The sequence below is a fragment of the Rhynchophorus ferrugineus genome, unplaced genomic scaffold, assembly GCF_030347505.1.
Source record: "Rhynchophorus ferrugineus isolate W39M unplaced genomic scaffold, kcgeb_rfMv2 rfM1, whole genome shotgun sequence".
NCBI lineage: Eukaryota > Metazoa > Arthropoda > Insecta > Coleoptera > Curculionidae > Rhynchophorus > Rhynchophorus ferrugineus.
The window spans coordinates 18,874,901-18,888,122 of record NW_027472580.1 but is presented as its reverse complement, the minus strand read 5'-3'; the positions used below and the strand labels follow the sequence as shown (position 1 = coordinate 18,888,122).

At 31.4% G+C, this 13,222-nt stretch overlaps 1 protein-coding gene across 2 annotated transcripts in view; it reads left to right on the top strand.

Annotated features, from left to right (window-relative positions):
* tty (tweety) overlaps positions 1 to 13,222 on the top strand; it is a 139,838-nt gene that overhangs the window by 37,266 nt on the left and 89,350 nt on the right. For both annotated transcript variants that reach the window (XM_076417709.1, XM_076417685.1), the window contains exon 2: positions 6,852 to 6,889. The gene's annotated coding sequence lies outside the window, so the exon portion shown is untranslated. The remainder of the gene's footprint in view (positions 1 to 6,851; positions 6,890 to 13,222) is intronic.

Genomic DNA, 13,222 nt, shown 5'->3' with positions numbered 1-13,222 from the left:
TGTCGACGAATTTGCTAGTTTGACTCAAACAATATTTATTTCCGATTTTAGAATAATTCCGATTGATTCAGAGGAATTTATGCTATGGTAACCATTTGTGTTAATAATGTTTATATTATCAATAGTTATATCAGTGAAAAAGGGCGATAACAAAAACGATTATATTTCTTTGAAAAATACAGTATGGTGTTGTTTAAACATATATTTTTAAGGATGTTTATTCAGTGTTGAAGTTCAAATTTTGAATGTGATAAATAAGTGCAGAAAAATATAAGTTATTCATAATAGTTTCATTTATTATTATTTTATTATCACATATTTTTTTAATTAATTTGAATTTTTCTCCTAAACTGTTTACTGACTATGAAAAAATATTATGGTTATGCGGTTTTTATAGTTACTAGTGATCGCCCTGTGGTCGAAATTCCAAACCACCATTTATTAAATTATTGATGTCATAATAGAGTAAAGATGATACTGTAGAAATGATATGTTAATATTACTAAAACTTGTTTTGACAACATTTTTATTATAAGATCAGAAATATATTTAATATATAACATTAATTACCGTAACAAATGTCTTCACATTTACATATTTGAAATCTATCTCAAGAACTAACACTCACTAACTTTTTTTAAATGGCATTTAATTAAATCTAATTTTCATTTCCAAGTTTTAATAATCACCAACGTATTAAGAAGTTTAAATTACTACACCACTGAACATCGTAACAGAAGTATCTTTTTTTATTAAACATTCGATATCTTACATTCGATATGCTTATTACAATCTAAATTCACAAATTAATTTATTACTACTGTTCTGTTGTATAATATACAAGCGTGTACGGGATTGATACAACAAAAATATATATTTCCCAAATTAGAATAAAACTAATCTATTTAAGCTAAACTTAAAAATACACTTATACACTAAACTAGTTCGTGTGGTTTGATTCGCATCAATCTTCTGATTTCTTGCGTGTTGTCCAGTATCTATATTGCTTCCATGTTGGTGTGATTTAACAACTTTGGTCCATGTTTTAAGACGAAATCTTGGATCACTTCGTGTATCCATTTTATTCCGACATCATGGTGCAGCTCTTCGTTGGTTACGTAGCGATAAGCATTGGTAATTAATCCTAGACCTTTGTAGTGTTTTGGGTGCGTTGGATTACTGCTGGTTTGATGTTTTAGTGCAACTCCATATTTGCACTCAGTAGATCCAAATAGGCTTTAAGATTGACTGATAAACCAATCTCCTTTATTTTAGATCAAGTTAAGAGTATCTTCCGTCTAACCAGTACGGTTGCTTGACTTTGAGTCTAATTTGCTCTGCATTTTGTTTCACATGATGTTTCCAGTTTAACTACCATAGAGATATATTCCGAGGTATTTAGCTAATTTTTCTTGAGGAATTGGGTACCCGTCAAGTGATATAATTAAGTTTTTGTCAATTCGCCGCAACGCAAAATTAACATGGACAGATTTGAAGCTATTAAGCTTTATTTTCCAGTTTCCAGCCCCTTTATAGATTTTGTTGACCGCTACATGTACATGTTCTATAGCCTTATAGACAGAGATACATCTTTTGCCATTATAACTGTATCGGTAACAAATGTTCCAAGTACTGTTTCTATTGTGGTTGGGATATCAGCAGTATAGAGCAGATATAGAAATGGTCCCAAGACAGTACCTTGTGGAATTCCAGCCGAAGTAGGTTTAAGTCTTGAGAATGTCAGAAGTATCATGAGTAACATTATTTTCAAAACTGTAACTTCAAAGAATCAAATATAAGTATATATGATTTTTATTTACTTTTATGTTATAAAAATAAGCATGGACTATTAAATGAAGCAATACATATTTGTATTTTAATTAAAAAATTTAGGCACTTTTTTACAAAATAGAAATTATATTAAAGTAATGTATTTATGACCATTAAATGAATTATTGACTTCTCAAACTTTAGGTCTATAAAGTAAATTACTAACATAATTAATAAAATGTTTAAAGAATAACTTGTCATATAGTTACATATTTTTTAACAGTTTAAAATATTTACCAAATTATCGTTAATAATTCATAATTTCTTCTATTTGCCCCATGTGTTACATCTAGACAAATTATGTAGTTAGTTTCATTTTATCTAAATATTTTCATTATTCATTTATGTCTTAATATTGTTTTTATCTTCTATACATATTTTTCACCTAAAAGATATAACGAGAAACAATAAATTGAATAAAAATCCAGGCTTTTTTGATAAAAGAATAATTTCTTTACCTACATTTTAAAATAAAATACATCGTTCTTTACATAAACTATTCAATCCTTAAAACAGTAGCTGACATATTTTTTTCTGTCATTAAATTTATTTATTTCAAGCAATCGTTTTATGTAATCTTCAGGAATCTCACCATTACAGGTCATATCTTTAATTCGTCTTATATTATTATTAATTATTATAAAATATATTATATATTTTTGCTGCAAATTAAATTGTATTGGATTATAATTTAGTAACAGTGGTATAAGTAAATATTTTATTATTATTACAGAAGCCAGGAAGTAAGTTTTAACACTTACAATTCTCAAAAATAAATGCACTTCTAAAGCTACCAGATACTTTTAGGAACTTGTGATGATGCTTCTTCTTTATATTCCAATTATTTATTTTGGTTTCATCGATTGAAAAGTGATGATTTTGATATCAATAACAAAGAATAACCTGAAAGACCAAAAAAAGTTACGTGACAATGAATTATTGTAAAACGTATTGAACGAAAACTCAGTTCATCAAGCAACTTTCAGACTTCTTAGCAGTCTTAAGTGATTCGAAATATCCACGCAGAATCATATTTTTTCCCAGAAAGATGAAGAAAAGTTGTAGAAAATGATAGGGAAAATATTTTGATCAATATTTCATTTAGTGTTCCGAATGCCTTTTTGAGAAAATAACCCGAATATATGCAAGCACTTAATAAAATCGATCATCCTGTGGATTTTTAATGTTATCTTTATTTTTATCGAATTAATATCAAATATCAAATTAATTTTAATATACAACTAAGATTGACTTTATTTGAATTTTGGATGACGCATAACTGATAAAATTAAATTTCCTTTTCTTTGTGGTTGGTTATAACGACTTTATCATAGGAGGCTAGATAAAATTCCATTATATTCAGTATTTGTCTGTTGTTTTGAAAATATAGTAAATCAGTAATATTCATTCATAAGGGTCCCTGATATTTGTTATTGGAGCAACAATTATCTTAATACCATTGTATTCATATTAGCATTCTCATTTTCGGTAGATTCATTGTTTCTTTTAAACATTTTGGATTTTTGGAATTTTAAAACTTTAGTTTTGTTATATGTATAATATAGCAATCAATTTTCATGTGGAAGTCGTGTTTCATTCAATTCAAGAGTCATCTCTGGACCTCCTAAACGAAGCATTTAATGTTTCTACACTATGGTCTTGTTCATGTAACAATGACTTGTAGTTATCTTGTTTTAATTATTCCCTCTTTACCCGTAACCTACGGTCTTTAGTTTACCATTGTTTGGTGTGGTATATTATTTTATCGCTAGCTGCCTGAAGTCTCTTTCGATATTCTTTTTAGTTCTCGTCTCCTGCTGCCAATTCTTTTTACTTTAGAGTATTATATCCCTGGTATAGAACAGATCAAGCATACGTTCTAGGATACTACTTGAGTTTGTCCTTGTATTTCTTTGAATTCAGAATATTAATTTTGCTATTTTATTCTGTAATTTCTCTATATATTGCTTTGAAAACATTTTGTTTAGATTAAATTTTTAGTTTTTTATTTTTAGTTTTAGATTAAAGTTTTAGCAAATAGTATTATAAATAACTCTTATTAAAATTACAGATTGCAGTATAATCAGGAACAATGATGAGCAGGCTAACAATTAAGTGAAGCTGCTTAATAATGTGGGTTTAACCACTAAATGATACATTATCACTAAACCAAAAACACAAACGACAGGAAGTTAGTTTTATTTATAACTGATTGTGTTCGAATTAACATAGGGTTTTACCCTGTCACTTTACAAAACCATCTGACTATCCTTTTTTTATGGTTTCGAAACAAAGTGAGTTAAATAATTAGGGAAATTGTTCCTTTATACTATCGGTCTTATATTTTGCTATTTTTCAAGTTTTAGTGAGGTTTCTTTCTTCTGGATGACACGTAAGTTGTCAGATACAAAAACGCCCATTCTTATTCTATCAACCTCAATACATTTTTTTACAAAATTTTAATAAATTCTACTTAACGTATGGGATACAGAGAAGTCTTTGGATGTCAAATTAGAATTACAATGGATGATATCCGATTCGATATTTTATCCAGTTAAAAATTCTATTGTCCTCGATGTGTCAGCGCTTACATTCTCATGGTGTCGAATTGTTCGCCTTTTCTTCGACTTTTCTGAATTTCTCTGAAAACTTATGGCTATGATATATCATTCAGAATTGACCGTCTTACATTGCTCCTACACCACTGTCGTCACGTGATCAGTAATATCGAAGAAACAACAATTTGTTTTGTTGCTTTTGACTTTGAAAGTCTATAGAATCGATATCTGCTTTGTAATATATACTCATAGGTATATATTCATAATTCGTCATCTGTCTAGGTATTGTGCATATATTTGGATACCTATTGAACTAATTTTTCTTTGCACTAATCGATACAGGGCGTATTTTGCGTTTTGACATATCATATCTTACTGATCCTTGTCTTACTAATGTGCATGGATGTCTTATTGTGACAGTATGTCACATGACGATTTTTCTTTATAATCTGGGTTTGTAGCTAGATGGACGAAGTGCCACAGCGACAGTTACATGATGTGACCATTATTTTTTATTTATTGACAGTAAAACATTTTAAATACAAAGATATAAATAGATATTGGAGCATTGTCACATGAGATGGGCTTAGGTAGCGGATGATGGCTGAATGATCCAAAGTACTGTAGGAAGGTTCGTCGGGTCGGTCGATCGGTCGAAATGTGTGGCTGCCGCTGCGATTATTTGTCAGAACACTCACTGCTATTTTTGGAAGAAATTTGCACGGGAACTAAAAAACACTGGTTGAATCAAAGTTGTTTATTTTAACTTACGATTGATACATGTGGTCGATGGGAGAATGGACAGGATATTAGGTTGTAGCGACCTTGAGCATGTCGAATTTTACATCGTGGAATAGCGGTCTACAAAATACCCAGAAATATAATCCCAGATGTTGAACACGGGCGGGGTGCCAACTGGAACCCGACAACGAATAGCTGGCGGCAACCCCGAGACGTTTATCTGGGATATTATTGAAGGGTATTTCGGTTATTCAGTGCTCAACCCTCGTTTGGTTAAGACGTGCCACCATCGACTGCCCAAGCCTCGTCTTCAGGTAACTCCGCTGCCATCTGTTTTATTTATTTGTATTTTCACATTTTTTATTTTGCCAATAAATAACGGTCACATTATGTAAACACCACTGTTTCATTTCGATTTACCTCCATTCACCGAGCCACATCATTTTTACCCTAAAAGGTTAAGGTGAAGGAAGTACGGTAGCGCTGTGGAAGTGGTACTGTTACAGGGAGACGGTGATAAGAAAAGAGAGCGAGACGTCGTCGTGATGGCCTTTTATACTCCAGAACTGCATGGTACAAATCCACCGGCGTTGCCAACCTTTGTAGTTGTTGATGGTGAATTGGTGGTGGCCCAAAGGGTCGTGGCGGCCGCCACAGTACTATTAAAAGATATCCGACATCAACGCCTCCTGGTTGCCAGATATTGGTTTTCGTTTGTTGACCATTCCTGCTGGTATCCCGTACGTTTTCCAAATTTGGGATAATATTTTTGGATATTATGTAGATCGTTTTTTTTAAGATGTAAAATTAGACATAACCCAAGATTGTTACATAAAAGATGGTGGCGCGGTGGCGATTTTGAGTGACTTTAACGCCATTGGTACTGGAACGACCGTCAGCTTCAGTTATGAATCTGCTATGCCAGTTTTTTACAGTATTGTAATATGTCACTGTCACTGTATGGATAATTCATCAATAGTTCATCAATACTTTGTTGTCTTGATAATCTACATGGAAAGTTAGGAAAAATATTGGCACTGAATTATTTACGACTTAATATTATTTTCTGTCATTTGAGTTTTTTATTCTAGCTTTTGTTATATGGTCATTTAATTCAAATGAACAAGTGGTTATCACTAATATCTATATATATTTGGTTAGATATTGTTTGTTAAATAAAACTGGCATGCTCCAAGTGCACCTGTAACAATGACAAACTTGGATTTGTTTTATTCATACTGATTAGTATATAAAGAGAGGACCGATAAAAGTTAATATTATTTAGTATTATCAAATAACGTACGTAACTGTTTTTTAACTGTTTTATTTTATTTAATATTCTTCACTAATGTAGTAAAACATTAGTAAGGTGTGAATATAAAAAATATTATGTTATTTTTTCTTTATGCGTCATTTAGTTGAAGATATTCATCTAAAAATACTGGAATTATAGGCAGATAAGTTTTTTTAATCACAATAACGTGATAGAATGTTTCTTCGCATATTGACCTGTGTTGTATAATTTTGATTTAATTAATATATATACATCAATATAATCATATTTTATTATTTATAGTATTAACACTTTTTCCGTCTACTGATAACAAATTCTCAGTGATTCACCATATACATTACCATTTATTTTTGTTATCGGCGTTTAGTTGCCTGTTAGTTTGTACGGTATTGGATTATTTTTACTGATGTTCAAACTTGTTGTTTCAGTGCCTGCGGAGACAGTTGCCGGCTACCAGAGTAATACAGTAAGTTGATTATGTTTATTTTGTTAGTCATAAGACTTTCATAGCATTTTAATAGAACTCTCGAAACTAGTTTATTTATTATCGACGTGACACTAAATTGTTGATAAATAAAATAGAGTATTTAGTTAGGGATGGCTGTGTGAATTTTAGATATGTTTTTACAAAAGTATCACAAAATCATATTATGTTCTAGTCCGCGCTAAATTAGATCTGGGAAAATGATCATGGAGTTGGTGTTCTTTTATACATGACGTGACCTGTAAATAACTTAGGATACATGAATGCGAGTGACATCATTAGATGCTCTTTGGATAGACGACATTTTGAGAATATATCGATATGTCAATATTGTTTACAGCAAATCGATATTTTTTTCCGGATCAAGGGCCTTTGTTTTATTATTCAGTATAATAAATCAAAAAATTATCGACATTCATTTTTATATTTCGATATTTTAAAAAATGCCGAACTTCTTGCATTGCTTGGTTATCTGCAGAGCTGGACAAAGTACATACGTTGCTTTAATTACACCAATTACAAAGTACTGTGTCGCATTTGTTTAAAATACGAAACTCAACATATCGTCTCGTGTATTTGAAATATAAAATACAAACTATTTTTACTTATTTATAGTATTTTAACTATTTGTATTTAAAATATAAATTTCTGGTTTCTGATAACAAAAACAATAAAATCATCATATTATTTACTAGTATTGTTATTCCTGTTATTTTCAGGCTTTATTTTATGTTTTTTGTAACTCTAAGACATGAATAATGACTGTCCATTCCTACTTTGTGTCATCATCTATTGTGATATTCTTTGACAAGCAACCTATTTTGTAACTGGAGTTGTAGCATGATGGAAATATAGCTCCAGGTGATTATTTTTTTATGACAGTTTAAAAAGATATCAAATCATCTTCCTAAGCTCTCCTTTAATTGTGAAGCGATAACAGTAAAATGCCTTCAATGGTAATCCTGGATATAATAAATAAAAACAGGCAGTTTATTCATTCAATACTGCTCTCCGGCATTGTAGACGTACATGTAGAGTGAATTTCATCATCTATGGTGACATTCACACTAATAAAGTCAATTAATAGACAGAAGTTTCGTGAAAATGGCAATTGACAATTTAACGTACAGTACAGGTGCAATGTTGCCAATTTTAAAAATTGACATATTTAACGGTATCCATTTTGCTTACGAAAGATGTCGAGCGTTATTTTCTGCAAGACGCACCCATTAATAAGATCTCTAAATATATGTTCAAGTCATAAATATTTGAAATTATGTATTTTAATGACAAGTAATTTAGATATTGTCCAACCTTGGTCTTCTGTAAACATTGAAATTGGTGTAATGTTTGTAAAGTAAAATTAAGTTGGGTTGTCGTCCGGTAAGTCTTGCTACACATCTTCGTCTTCAATCTTTTTTGCTCGCCTAGATTGTTCTTTGGCATTGACATAAACATTACCACTTTTAAATAATTGAAACCAGAACCTACAAAGGGGATATGATGTAGCAGCGTCACCATAATTTTATATTTGATGCGCTTCGGCTGCAGATTTCTTTAAATCAAACAACTGCTAATGCGTGTCGAAAGTGCATTTTGAGTGTTCGAAAATTGACATTACACTGAATAAATCCATAAAACGTCGAAGCTACCAAACCACCAGTCTTCACATTTTAAGCAATAGATAGTGCTTATCAAAATAACAGGTCAATTGAAAAGTCCCCGGCCTTACACATAGATATCGCTACTAGAATTAAATCCATATGTTTTTTGGTTAGCCCTAACCATCAAAAGATGCGTGTATAAATTTAACAGCTGTCGTATAATTAATTTCTGAATAAAAGGACAAAGAGGAATTTCGCGTGTTGATAAAATATTGCTTTTTGAAGGGAAAAAATATAGATGAAACAAAAACTGGGCTTGATGCCCATTTCCGGAAATTTGACAGCTGTCGGATCATTAGTTTGTGAATTATAGCATTATTGAGTGAAACAACTTTTGTTATTGTAAAAAAATGGATAAAAAGGAGTTTCCCGTGTTGATAAAATATTGCTTTTTGAAGGGAAAAATTACAGTTAAAGCAAAAACTTGGCTGGATGCCGAGTTTCCGAACACTACCCCAGGAAAATCAACCATCAAGGATTGGTATGCTAAGTTTAGACGTGGTGAAATGAGCACCGAAAACGGTGAACGCAGTGGACGCCCAAAAGAGGTTGTTACCGACGAAAACATTTAAAAAATCCACAAAATGATTTTGAATAACCGTAAATTGAATTTGAATGAAATAGCGGACACTCTAAAGATATCAACTAAACGTATCATCATGAATCATTCGTGAATATTTGGGTTTAAGAAAGCTCTATGCAAAGTGGGTGCAGCGCGAGCTCACTTTTGACCAAAAACGAGTTGATGGTTCGGAGCAGTGTTTGAAGATGATCAAGCATAATTAACCCGAGTTTTTGCGTCGATATGTGACAATGGATGTAACATGGCTTCATCATTTCACTCCGAAGAGGACTTCACACGATGAACTCACTCCAAAGCCTGGGAAAACGCAACAGTCGGCTGGCAAGCTTATGGTGTCTGTATTTTGGGATGCGCATGCAATAATTTTCATTGGGTGCCTTGAAAAATGAAGGACCATCAACAGCTAGTACATAGCGATTTGGACCGTTTGAAGGACGAAATCGCCGAAAAACGGCCGCATTTGAAGAAAAAGAAAGTGCTGCTTCACCAAGACAATGCACCGTGTCACAAGTCACGAAAACGATGGCAAAAATCCATGAATTTGGCTTTAAATTGCTTCCTTGTCCACCGTATACTCCAGATTTGGTCACCAGCGACTATTTCCTGTTCTGAGGTCTCAAAAGAATGCTCGCTGGGAAGAAATTTTCGTCGAATGAAGAAGTGATCGCCGAAACTGAGGCCTGTTCTGAAGCAAAGGACCAATCGTACAAAAAAGTGATATCGAAAAGTTGGAGGGTCGCTATAATCAGTATATCACCCTTGAAGGGAATTATGTTGAATAAAAAAACTAATTGTGCCAAAAAAATGTGTTTTACTATGATAGGCTGGGGACTTTTTAATTGACCTGTTACATGCATACGTCTAATAAAATTTAAGGAATTTGAAGAAATATTTTGAACTAAAATTTGGTACTCAGGAAAAGATATTAAGTAGTTTATATTCATCAGAAATGTTTTTATTTGGATGAATTACGAGAAACGTAGACAAGCATCTAGCAATGACATCCATATCTATTTAGACGACCAGAAATATTTCTGTAGCAGATGTGCAGATGTAATAAATAGAATTCTGCCCACTGGATTTTTGAATGTTGCGAAGAGTATAGAGTTCTTTTGAGATAATTTACATCAGATATCGGTTCTTGTAATTTGTCAACATTTTCGGTCTTTTGAAGTATGCATGTTCTAGGCAAGACTTTTATTTATTTCAGAATGGATAGCTCAAGGTTCAGAACAATGTTGAATAAGCGATGATGATTTTTAATAAAGACGAATAACAGAAAAGAAAAATATATACTAAATAATAACAATAGTTAAACGACTTCAAACGAAACTTACACAATAGTCACATGCAATGACAGAAACAATTTTTCTATTTAAGGAAGAACTTCGTCGGATAGAAAATAGCGCCGTAGTTTCCCGATGTCCCTTTTTGTTTTATCCGCATGCCTGTTTAAAGATACACTCTATTGTCGACGTTTTCCCTTCCGTTCTTTCCATTATCCGATTTCCTTTTTCGATAACCTAGTTTTCCCGAAACTAAGATACTGAAAAGTTGAATGGCGTGTTTTAGTTTGAACATATAAAAGTTCCCTTCAAAAATACTATACTTGATATAACATATATGTTATTGATCGGGTCTAGCAGTCTGGAGGGTGTAATGAAATGTTTATATTGAACTGGTAATATTTTTATTTTTGGATGGTTTCTGCCCGAATTTGTATTCCTTTTCCTTGGGATTATGAAGTTCATTCAGTCTCGCTTTATTTTATCTCCTATTTTTAACAAAGTGATTGTGTTATTACATGATAATACTTCTATAAAATTTGACACCATCATGTTTAAAGAAAAGCTGAAATTCTCTCTAATAACTTAAAGAATCCATTTACAGAAAATAAAATTACGGTCTTCCTAAGTTCTCCTTTTCAAGTGGATCTAGATGAGTGAATATAAAATGAAGAAAATAGCCGTAAAAAGACAATGATAACAATAGTGTAGAGTAGAACGTGTATTACCATTCGATCTGATTAAGGGACAGGTGTATAGTTTAGTGTAGGGGTGTCGGCCACCAAGAAAAATATCGATATTTCCATATTTTAAAAATATATAATAGACCCTTATAATTAAGTACCAAATTATACTAAATGTTTAAAATTAAGTACCATTTTAAAAGGTTTATTAAAAATAATAAATGGTTTTTTATAATGTTTATCGGCCGAAATTTTTTTGAAAAAATTATCGATCTCTCGGATTTACTTTTTATCGCACAAATATGTTCATACCAACCATACCGTTATATCATAGAAGTTAAGCATTATGTTGGCAATATCTCAATATTGATTTACAGTCTTATTACATCTAGATATTTTTTTTATTTTTGTTTTTTTTAATTTGAATAAAAATCTGATTTGAGTTTATTTTTGTTAAAGATGTAGCTTAACAAAGTTCTAAATATTTCTAATATTTAATAAAATTTAGGAGTCATATAAGATTCAGATATTTATTTATGTTTTATTCATAGGTTTACCATTATTAATACAGTTGACAGTTTTATATCTGACCGCCGGATGTAAACGTAGACGGTGACATTTTTCCGATAGAGACCATTCAGATTCATTTCTATGCAGAATTTATGAATTGAATGTCTCCACAGTTGACATTTTCCTTCCATTCAGGATGTTCAGATCGACCTACTAACCCAGTTAGAGCACGGAACAAGAAATATAATAACCGAAATGTATGCTTCTCGGTTTTGTTTGACAAAATCAAAATTTAACTGTAAATGGATTGCACCTACTTTTCGTTGAAATTTTAACTAGAATTGTTAAAAATTATTAGTGTAATTTTCAGATTTCTAAGCTGGAGGGTTCGTAACTTGGAAATTCCTATTGGGTAATTAGAAAATGGTTACTGATAATTGTTTTTGTCAGAATTTAATGTTATTTATATAGATATTGTACCGAATTGTACTACTTTTCATAGTTGTGCATCATGTCATTATTACTTACTTCATACTTAAATTATATAGTCTATTCAATAAAACAGGGAACTCATATTGTCAAAAGGTATGACGTCGCAACGTTGCCGCATTAACTTTGACTTTTGGTTTATTTTGGTTTTAACATATAACAACATTTTAATGCATATAAAATAATGAAACGGAAAGTAATGTCATCAAATATAGTTTATTTTAACATTATAATACGTCTAAATCTGCAGTTAATTCTACTGTCACAAAAGGTGTTTGGTTAGGGTTGTTTTATTATATCTGCATTAAACTTTTGATTTTTAGAACTTTTGACACCACCTATGATGTAGATTTTTTTTATGTCCGTCTAATTAAAAATTTTATATCCAAATAAAGTATTTTACTTTCACTAAAGAGCACATTTTCTTTTTTACGTTTAGTTCTTGTTTCTTTCGATGCCGTGTTTCCTTGTTCCCTTTATTTTCTTCTGTTATCACGTGTGAATTTTTCTTCATAAAATTAGATTTAATCATTGCATTGCTGCAAGTTGTTATTCATTTTTTCCTCATACATTCTGACCAAATGCTCATGTATATCATGAACAATGCCACACATATCTATGTACACAAATCTTCCATATTCTATAATACGATTTTCCACAGTTATTCTCTATTAATTATATCTTTAGTTGTTTTCACTCTTATCGCCCTGTATTGGTTATTGTCAACATTGGGTCATAGTCCCATATCTGGAAAATTTGATTCAGCCACTATCACGTTCTAAGTCACAGTTCAAATCAATAACTAAGCTGTTATTTCTAGTCTTCTAACACCTGAAAATTATTTGGCGTTTGAATAACGCCTAGACAAGTGCTACCAGAACGGTAAAAACAGTTAGCAAGGAAGATTATTTACGCAATAACAATGCGAATTCATAAACATATCTGAGAAATAATTACTTACCAATTCTTGTTAGAATTTTTGGTGATTTCATGGTGTTTTTGTTTGCATTTTTGTTATCAGTCTCATGACTATATACAGCACTATTGTTGTCAAACCTTAACTAACCATAATATATTTTTCTATGAATTTCATACATTTT